This window comes from Arachis hypogaea, chromosome 6 (assembly GCF_003086295.3).
Source record: "Arachis hypogaea cultivar Tifrunner chromosome 6, arahy.Tifrunner.gnm2.J5K5, whole genome shotgun sequence".
Classification (NCBI taxonomy): Eukaryota; Viridiplantae; Streptophyta; class Magnoliopsida; order Fabales; family Fabaceae; genus Arachis; species Arachis hypogaea.
In genome coordinates, this window is record NC_092041.1 from 87,817,513 (window position 1) to 87,828,405 (window position 10,893).

Below are 10,893 nucleotides of genomic sequence, written 5' to 3' on the forward strand. Positions count from 1 at the left end.
TGTTTTTAATATTTTTATTGTAATATGTATGATATCTATATCGTAATTTGTATTTGTGCCCATCTTTAAAAAAAATTTAGTTGTGTCTTAAATATTTTTTATATTATTAAATATTCAAACAATATTAAAAGTTTTTGTATTACATAAATATAATTTGTTAAAGTCAAATTTATTTATGATAAGAAAAACAAAAAAGATAAAATAACCATAACCGAAAATTTTTGCCACACAGACCGAGTAGTTAATCAAGTAAAGCTAAGCTTAATTTGTCAAACATGAAAGATATTATTAGTTATTAATAGTTTTCTTAAATTTATATATATAAAATTTAATTATTTTTATTATGTTATATAAAAAAAACTATTCGTATACTGAAATTAGTCACCGAAATTAACAATTAATATATTTGTACGAAAATACATGTGTGACTTAATTTAAATTTGACTAGTATTTTTATCCAAAATAACATTAAGAGAATATAAATCTCACAAACTTATGTCGGTCCTAATATTGTTGATTATGCGTAAAAAAAATTATAGTATTTAACTACTTTTACAAAAAAGGTTGTAAAGAATAAAAGTCTCCTTTAAATACGACGACTAGGGTCTCTGATCCATAGATACAAAAAAATAAATAATCAATTCTTTAGTTATTATTTTCATATAAAAGAACTTAATTTTTAATTAATTACTAATTTTTATATTCGTCATGTAAAATTTGAAAGAATTTAACTTGTATACTCTTATATTTGATTAGGTATTAAGTCTGTTGCATAAATAAAAATAATTTATTTTTATATTTGTCATTTAAAATTAATATTTGTCACCCTATATATATATATATATATATATATATATATATATATATATATATATAAATATAATTACATATTAGCATAAAAAATTTATATCGGTTCTAACTTTTAATAACCATATTAGTATTTTTTTAAATTATATATAATAAATATTTGATAGTACAAAGTAAAAACATAGATAAGAAAGATATCCAATAAAAATTTAAAGCTAAATAAAAAAAATATGCATATAATTATATTTTTTATTTAAATTATATCATATTGTTAATTTTATGTTTTGTAGAACAAAAGAATAGAAAAAAATAGAGAATGACAGAAAAGCGAGAAGAAGATAAAAAAAAAACAGGAAAAGGAGTTTGTCAATTTTGTAGGTTAAATTAAAATTTTATTTTAGTTACAATAAAACAAATTTGGTAGTACATTTTGATTTGTCAAATTACTAACATAAAATATAAATTATATATAGAGTGCGGCGAATATAGAGAAATAGAAAAGAAACAGAGGCATATAAGAAAACAAATGTCCAATCTGAAAAAAACGACTCCGAGAATAGGCATGCGAGTCCGCGATGGAGTGGAGGTGCACCGGCAAAAAAATACCGTCAACATGGCTTACAGTAACCTGAGCGACGCCGACGGAAAAATTAAAGTTGGAGGAATCAGCATGGCTTACAGTAACCTGAGTGACGCCGACGGAAAAATTAAAGTTGAAGGAAGAGGTTAGCTTTTATCCGGCGGCTACGGCACCGTATGGCCGACGGAGAGTCCATGGGCAATGAAAAACGTGGATTTCAGTAGCTGATAGGGTTCAGTCAATGTGAATTTGTCTTTAGTTTTTGAAATTAGTTTCAAGCTCACTTTGCTAGTAAAGGAAAACAAAAGAATCAAAATTACTAATTAACTTAGTGTCTCTCGTAATTTAGTTTTACTGTCCGTTAAAAATGAGCTTATTGTTATCAACTTCTTATTAGTAAATGCTATATCAGTTTTGCAATTTTAATTTAACCATAAATTGTTAAAGAATATGTATTTTTTAAAAAATGGGTTACAAAAATAAGTTTCTAACATCATTGTTACATTTTAATTTTAACAAAATGCTACTAAAATGATTTTTTTTTGTGACTACTACTAAAATGATTTGATTTTCCATCTCTCTTTACAAATTAATTTAAAGCTTATTGTTTGTGAAATACGATGGAAAATAGGTAACGTGAGATTTTTTTTCTCTTATGAATCAATATTTTCTAAACGAAAAAAAAGTCGGTAATAACTTAATAAAATAAACAATTAATTAGTCTTAAATTAAAGTAATAAAATATATTTTATAAAAGTCATAAAATTAACGATAATTAATTTTTTTATTATTTTAATTTTTTCATCTTAAAATATTTAAATTTTTTTATGTATAAAAAATTCATTATATCATGATTTGGAAGTGGCGTATTGATTTTCGCCTGTTTATGAGAGACGTAAAAATCGTAGCGGACACCATGACAAAGATGGTGATAAGATCACACTCTCTATATGTCGATTTTGTAGTGCCTTACAAGGAGTTTGAGTTGAGTATTCAACGAGACCGTGTACATCTTGTTAATCTTTTAGAATTTTTTTTCTTTTCTTTTCTGTTTGGTTTTTTTTTGGTCACCAAATGACAAAAAAAAAACAATGAGCTTCCTACTAAGTAAGAGATGATTTATATCTACTAATATAATATTACAAGCGGATGAAATATTGAAAACTCAATTTTTTACCATATCTGATTTAAAATACTGTGAATCAAACGACAGTAAAGTCTTTTAAATATTCTTTGAATTTAGCTGCTCTTAGTTTTTTATTATATTTTTATTTGTAATAAGAAGAAAATACATGATATAATTAATGAGTATATTTTTAACAAATGCTTTTAAAATGAATATATTAAAATATAATAAATATAACCGTTAATTTAACATTTATTAATGGATAATTACCAAAAACAAAAAAATATTGAATAAATAATATAATTTAATAAAATATAGACTAATTTATACTATTAAAAGAAAATAAAATAAAAAATAAATATATAATTATAATTTTCTATATGTGGTACGATGTTTTTTTAAAACATAATAAGCCATAATATTCTTATACATAAAAATGTAAAATTTAATATTACTCTTTTTTGGGTTTATTTCTATACAAAGAATAATAATAATAGAAAAGAATAATATGTGATACAATTAGAGAATTTAAGTAAAATACTAATTGATAACTTAAAAAATAATGAAACTAAAGATAACTTAATAAATCAAATATAAAATAAAAAAATACAATATTATTTTTTATGAGAATTATATAAAATTAATAATTTGGTAATAATTTTTGTTTATTTGAATAAAATCGAAAATGAGTTCTATATGCTTTTGAAAATATGAGAGTTTTGATTATTATAGAACCCATGGTTATATATATATATATATATATATATATATATATATATATATATATATATATATATATATATATATATATATATATATATATATATATATATATATTCCAAAAATAGAAAAATTTAAATCTATGATCTCTAATTGAGTATGGAAAAATTATGCCATTTGAGTGATAGTTCGTTAGCGTCGAAAGAGTCTTGATTATTATAGAATTTTACAATTTATTATTTCATACGTCATATATATTATTATTTTATATTTGACATTTCAGAATTATAGTAATATAAAATTATGAAAAAAACAAATGGCACTAAATTGAGAACCTCCATAACCATAGTTAATCTTAATTTTCAAAGGGTAAAAAATACGTTAAATTATTACCTTTTTTTTAATTTTGGTGTTTTCATCCATATTGGCCTCTACAAATTATTAAATGGTTTATGTCTAAAGTCCAAAATTCATTTATTTATCTTTTTTGGTTGGAGACCAAACAGGCTTTTAATTTGATTAGTTTTTGTCCACACACTTATAGGCCCACTTAGCATAAATGATGTTTGACCTGTAAAATTACATAATTGTCCATGCGGTAAACTTTTTGAAGTTACCATACTTATCTAAAAGCTAGTTACATAATACAACATTGATTCACTATATTCACAAAATTTTTCTTGCCACTTGTCCTCAAATTATTGGCTGATCAAATCTTGGGCATTCTTAGCCACTACTATCCATGCTACCACAAAACTCACCTTTTTACATATCTTGTTTACAAAAATATAATTTTTAAAAATAATAAAAAATATTAATAATTTAATTTGGATCAATTTAAAAAATAAAAGTTAATATATTTTGTTATTATTTATATCAACTTTAATTAATTTATATCTCATCTATATTTTAAATTTTAAGTTAATAATTTTGTTAGTTTGTGCTGAATTCTTAAAAATATAATTTTTTAAATAATAGAAAAGATGGTGATTTCAAAGAATAAGAAAATAAATGGATTTAAAATAAGAGACTAGCATACACAATTATTTTAGTGTTGGATACTTCAATCTTCTTCATGCCAAGCAGATTACTACATCACTTAATCACACGAAAAAAATTACATAAAACAACTGGAAATTTTATTTATCAAAATTGTATAAATTATCTCACTAAAAAAGTTTAAATAGGCCCCTAACAAACTAACTAAAAGATAAGATAAGATAACTTAATTTAAATCTTCTAAAGATAAGATAACTAATTTAAATCAGATTTAATCTTATTGGATTAGATCAGATTTGATTTAAATTTAAAATCTTAAAAATATGATAACTAAGATTTAACCTTATTAGATTATATCAGATTTGATTTAAATTTAAAATTTCTAAAAATACTACTAAACAAATCAGAAGTAAATAAAATCTTTTAGCAAATTCTAATAGCAAAATAAACTAAAATAAAGGCCTAATAAACGTGACAAGATTACTATTCTATCCCTTGTTTTTAAAATGACGAAAATGACCTTCTAAACGAGTATCATCCTCTCCCTCTTCAAAAAGATTCGTCCTAGAATCTTGTCTACAGTTTAGAATTAGTTGTCTTTCTTCCTCTTCATCCAAATTAATGCCTCCATAATTGACTAGTGAATCTGCAAAACTTTGAACAATTTCTTTGGAATTCAATGATACTAATGTGCTCTTGTATAAGCTAGAACCATCTAGGTCTCTCTCACAAGTGTGTTTGTGTCTCTCAATTTCTTTTTCGCTCATTGACTCTTCTCGCTCACTATTCTCCTATTTTCTCTTAAAACTCGTTTTCAATCAAACAGGGATGCTTTTCACTCAAACACTCATTCTTTTTCTCAGTTTCTTTTCTCTCATATTTTTCAAATTGCTCACATCCTAAGAATCCAGTTGAGAAATTCTGCACATTTAGATCCTCCAAGACACATCTTTATCTACAGCATACTCAACAAATTTTTTCACCCCTAGCTTTGAAGAAGAATTAAAGATAAGCGTATTCTTCTTGAAATCAGGAACTTTGACTTTTGTCTGATCATCAAATTTTTCTCCTTTGGAACCCCAAGTTGCTAAAAATTGTTACATCTGCTCCATGTCAATGGCCAATTTGACCAAAACTCCATGGTCGCATAATGATAACGTTGGACTTTATCTGCAAGTTCTGCGTTTAATCCAAATAAAAATCATTCCATAAGAACCTCAGGACTCCTTTTAATATTAGCCTTGTCCGTTAAATACAAAAACTCCTTGTAGTACTCCATCACTGATTGTGAACCTTGCTGCAACATACAAAATTTTTTAAAAAATTCGTTGTGGTACGATGATGGCACAACCCGATTCCTTATGTGGTATGATGATGACACAAATTGGTTTCTCATAATTTTCTTCATCTTCTCCCAGCTGCAAATTGGATTTTTTCCGTACCGTTTTCTAGATTTTTCTAATACAATCCATCATATACGGGCATTGATGAGCAGATAATTTATATACTTTTTGGCATTATTTTTAGGTAGTTTATAGTAGGATCTAGCTACTTTTAGGGATGTTTTTATTAGTTTTTATGCAAAATTCATATTTCTGGACTTTACTATGAGTTTGTGTATTTTTCTGTGATTTCAGATATTTTCTGGCTGAAATTGAGGGACCTGAGCAAAAATCTGATAAGAGGCTGAAAAAGGACCATAGAAACTATTGGATTCTGACCTCCTTACACTCAAAATGAATTTTCTGGAGCTACAGAACTCCAAATGGCGAGCTCTCAATTTCGTTGGAAAGTAGACATCCAGGGCTTTCCAGCAATATATAATAGTCTATACTTTATTTGAGTTTCGACGATGCAAACTGGCGTTCAACGTCAGTTCCATGCTGCATTCTGGAGTAAAACGCCAGAAAGACGTCACAAACCAGAGTTAAACGCCAAAAACACGTTACAACTTGGCGTTTAACCCCAAGAGAAGCCTCTACACATGTAAAGCTCAAGCTCAGCCCAAGCACACACCAAAGTGGGCCCCGGAAGTGGATTTCTGCACTTAGACTTATTTCTGTAAACCCTAGTAGCTAGTCTAGTAATTAGTATAAATAGGACTTTTTACTATTGTATTAGAGAGTTTTTGGATTATCTTTTGATCCTTTGATCACATTTTGGGGGCTGGCCTCACGGCCATGCCTGGACCTTTAGCACTTATGTATTCCCAACGGTGGAGTTTCTACACACCATAGATTAAGGTGTGGAGCTCTGCTGTTCCTCGAGTATTAATACAATTAGTATTATTCTTCTATTCAATTCAACTTATTTTTATTCTAAGATATTCGCTGTACTTCAACATGATGAATGTGATTATCTATGACACTCATCATCATTCTCACCTATGAATGCGTGCCTGACAACCACTTCCATTCTACCTTAGATCGAGCGCGTATCTCTTAGCCTCCATTCCAAAAGATCGAAGTCTTCGTGGTATAAGCTAGAATTATTGGCGGCCATTCCTAAGATCCAGAAAGTCTAAACCTTGTCTATGGTATTCTGAGTAGGATCTGAGATGGGATGATTGTGATGAGCTTCAAACTCGCGAGTGTTGGGCGTAGTGACAGACGCAAAAGAATCACTGGATTCTATTCCAACATGATCGATAACCGACAGATGATTAGCTGTGCTGTGACAGCGTATTTGGACCATTTTCACTGAGAGGATTGGAAGTAGCCATTGACAACGGTGACACCCTACATACAGCTTGCCATAGAAAGGAGTAAGAATGATTGGATGAAAGCAGTAGGAAAGCAGAGATGCAGAAGGAACACAGTATCTTCATGCGCTTATCTGAAATTCCAACCAATGAATTATATAAGTATCTCTATCTCTAATGTATGCTTTATTCATCTTTATATTCGAAAACCATTATAACCATTAGAATTTGCCTGACTGAGATTTACAAGATGACCATAGCTTGCTTCATACCGACAATCTCCGTGGGATCGACCCTTACTCATGTAAGGTATTACTTGGACGACACAGTGCACTTGCTGGTTAGTTGTGCAAAGTTGTGAAAAAAGAGTGATATTACAATTGTGCGTGCCAAGTTGTTGGCGCTGTTGAGATCACATTTTCGTGCACCAAGTTTTTGGCGCCGTTGCCGGGGATAGTTTGAGTTTGGACAACTGACGGTTCATCTTGTTGCTCAGATTGGGTAATTTTCTTTTCAAAAACTTTTCAAAAATCTTTCAAAAAAATTTTTTATTTTGTTTTCGTTTTTCTAAAAAGAAATTTTCAAAAAACCTAAAAAAATTTAATAAAATCATAAAAACCAAAAATATTTTGTGTTTCTTGTTTGAGTCTAGTGTCAATTTTTAAGTTTGGTGTCAATTACATGTTTTTATTTTTTTTCTCAAAAATATTTTCGAAAAACTCATGCATGGTGTTCTTCATGATCTTCAAGTTGTTCTTGATAAGTCCTCTTATTTGATCTTCATATTTTCTTGTTTTGTGTCTTACCTTATTTTTCATATGCATTTTTAGTTTGTTAGTGTCTAAGCATTAAAAATTTCTAAGTTTGGTGTCTTGCATGTTTTTCTTTTCTTGAAAATCTTTCAAAAATAAGTCTTGATGTTCATCTTGATCTTTAAAGTGTTCTTGGTGTTCATCTTGACATTCATAGTGTTCTTGCATGCATCATTGGTTTTGATCCAAAATTTTCATGTTTTGGGTCATATTTGTGTTTTTTTCTCTCCTCATTAAAAATTCAAAAATAAAAAATATCTTTCCCTTATTTTACTCTTAAATTTCGAAATCTTTGGGTTGATTTAGTAAATTTTTTTTAAAATAGGTTGTTTCTTGTAGTCAAGTCAAGATTTCAATTTTAAAAATCTTATATTTTCAAAATCTTTTTCAAAATCAATTCTTTTTCCTTTTGTTATTTTCGAAAATTTTTTTAAAATTAATTTTCAAAATCTTTTTCTTATCTTTATTTCAAATTTTCGAAAACTTTACAAACAATTAATGTGATTGATTCAAAAATTTGAAGTTTGTTACTTTCTTGTTAAGAAAGGTTCAATCTTTAAATTCTAGAATCATATCTTTTAGTTTCTTATTAGTCAAGTAATTAATTTTAATTTAAAAAAAATCAAATCTTTTTCAAAACAAATCTCAACCATATCTTTTTCAAAATCAATTTCAAAAAAATCTTTTCTAACTCCTTATCTTTTCAAAATTGATTTTCAAATCTTTTTCAACTAACTAATTAACTTTTTGTTTATTTCTTATCTTTTTCAAAACCACCTAACCACTTTTCTCTTTCTAATTTTCGAAAATCACCATCCATCTTTTTCAAAATTCTTTTTAATTAACTAATTGTTTCAAATTTTAATTTTGATTTAATTTTCGAAAATCACTAACTATTTTTCAAAAATAATTTTCGAAAACTCCTCTCTCTCATCTCCTTCTATTTATTTATTTATCTACTAACACTTCCCTTCTACTCATAATTTGAACCCTCTTCTCTTCTCTCCTCTGTGTTTGAATTTTTTTCTCCTCATTCTTCTATTCTTTTCTTCTTCTACGCACATAAAGGAATCTCTATACTGTGACATAGTGGATTCTTCTTCTTTTCTGTTCTCTTCTTTTTCATATAAGCAGGAGCAAGGACAAGGACATTCTTGTTAAAGCAGATCCTGAACCTGAAAGGACTCTGAAAGAGAAGCTAAGAGAAGCTAAAGCACAACAATTCAGAGAAAACCTTACAGAGAATCTCGAAAAAGAAGGAGACATGGCCGAACCCAATAATAATGCAAGGAGGATGTTTGGTGATTATACTACACCTACTTCCAACTTTTATAGAAGAAGCATCTCAATCCCTGCCATTGGAGCAAACAATTTTGAGCTGAAGCCTCAACTAGTTGCTCTAATGCAATAGAACTGCAAGTTTCATGGACTTCCATCAGAAGATCCCTATCAGTTTTTAACTGAGTTCCTGCAGATCTGTGATACTGTTAAGACTAATGGAGTAGATCCTGAAGTCTACAGGCTCATGCTTTTCCCTTTTGCTGTAAGAGACAGAGCTAAAACATGGTTAGACTCACAACTTAAAGATAGCCTGGACTCTTGGGATAAGCTGGTCACGACCTTCTTGGCCAAGTTCTTTCTTCTTCAAAAGCTGAGCAAGCTTAGAGTGGATGTTCAGACCTTCAAGCAAAAAGATGGTGAATCCCTCTATGAAACTTGGGAAAGATACAAGCAGTTGACCAAAAAGTGTCTTTCTGACATGCTTTCAGAGTGGACCATTTTGGATATATTCTATGATGGTCTATCTGAGTTTTCTAAGATGTCACTGGACCATTCTGCAGGTGGATCCATTCACCTAAAGAAAATGCCTGCCGAAGCTCAAGAACTCATTGACATGGTTGCAAATAACCAATTCATGTACACCTCTAAGAGAAATCATGTGAGTAATGGGACACCTCAGAAGAAGGGAGTTCTTGAAATTGATACTCTGAATACCATATTGGCTCAGAACAAAATATTGACTCAGCAAGTCAACATGATTTCTCAGAGTCTGAATGGATGGCAAAATGCATCCAACAGTACTAAAGAGACAACTTCTGAAGAGGAAGCTTATGATCATGAGAACCCTGCAATGGCAGAGGTGAATTACATAGGGGAAGCCTATGGAAACACCTATAATTCCTCATGGAGAAATCATCCAAATTTCTCATGGAAGGATCAACAAAAGCCTCAACAAGGCTTTAATAATGATGGAAGAAATAGGTTTAGCAATAGCAAGCCTTTTTCATCATTTTCTCAGCAACAGACAGAGAATTTTGAGCAGAGCCCTTCTAGCTTAGCAAACATAGTCTCTGATCTATCTAAGGACACTTTAAGTTTCATGAATGAAACAAGGTCCTCCATTAGAAACTTGGAGGCACAAGTGGGTCAGCTGAGTAAGAAAATCACTGAAACTCCTCCTAGGACTCTCCCAAGCAATACAGAAGAGAATCCAAAAAGAGAGTACAAGGCCATTAATATTATCAAAATGGCCGAATCCAAAGAGGAAGGGGAGGACGTGAATCCCAATGAGGAAGACCTCATGGGACGTCCTCCAGACAGAAAGGAGTTCCCTATTGATGACCTAAAGGAATCTGAGGCTCATATAGAGACCATAGAGATTCCATCAAACTTCTTTCTGCTATTCATGAGCTCTGAGAACTATTTTTCCTCTGAAGAAGATGAAGATGTAATTGAAGAGCAAGTTGCTCAATATCTAGGAACCATCATGAAGCTGAATGCCAAATTGTTTGGTAATGAGACTTAGGAAGGTGAACCTCCCTTGCTCATTAGTGAACTAAATACATGGGTTCAGCAAACTTTACCTCAAAAGAAATAAGATCCTGGTAAATTCTTAATACCCTGTACCATAGGCACCATGGCCTTTGAGAAGGCTCTGTGTGACCTGGGATCATGTATAAATCTTATGTCACTCTCTGTAATGGAGAAATTGGGGATCTTTGAGGTACAAGCTGTAAGAATCTCATTAGAGATGGCAAACAAGTCAATAAAACAAGCTTATGGATTGGTAGAGGACGTATTAGTGAAGGTTAAAGGCCTTTACATCCCTACTGATTTCATAATCTTAGACACTGGAAGGATGAGGATG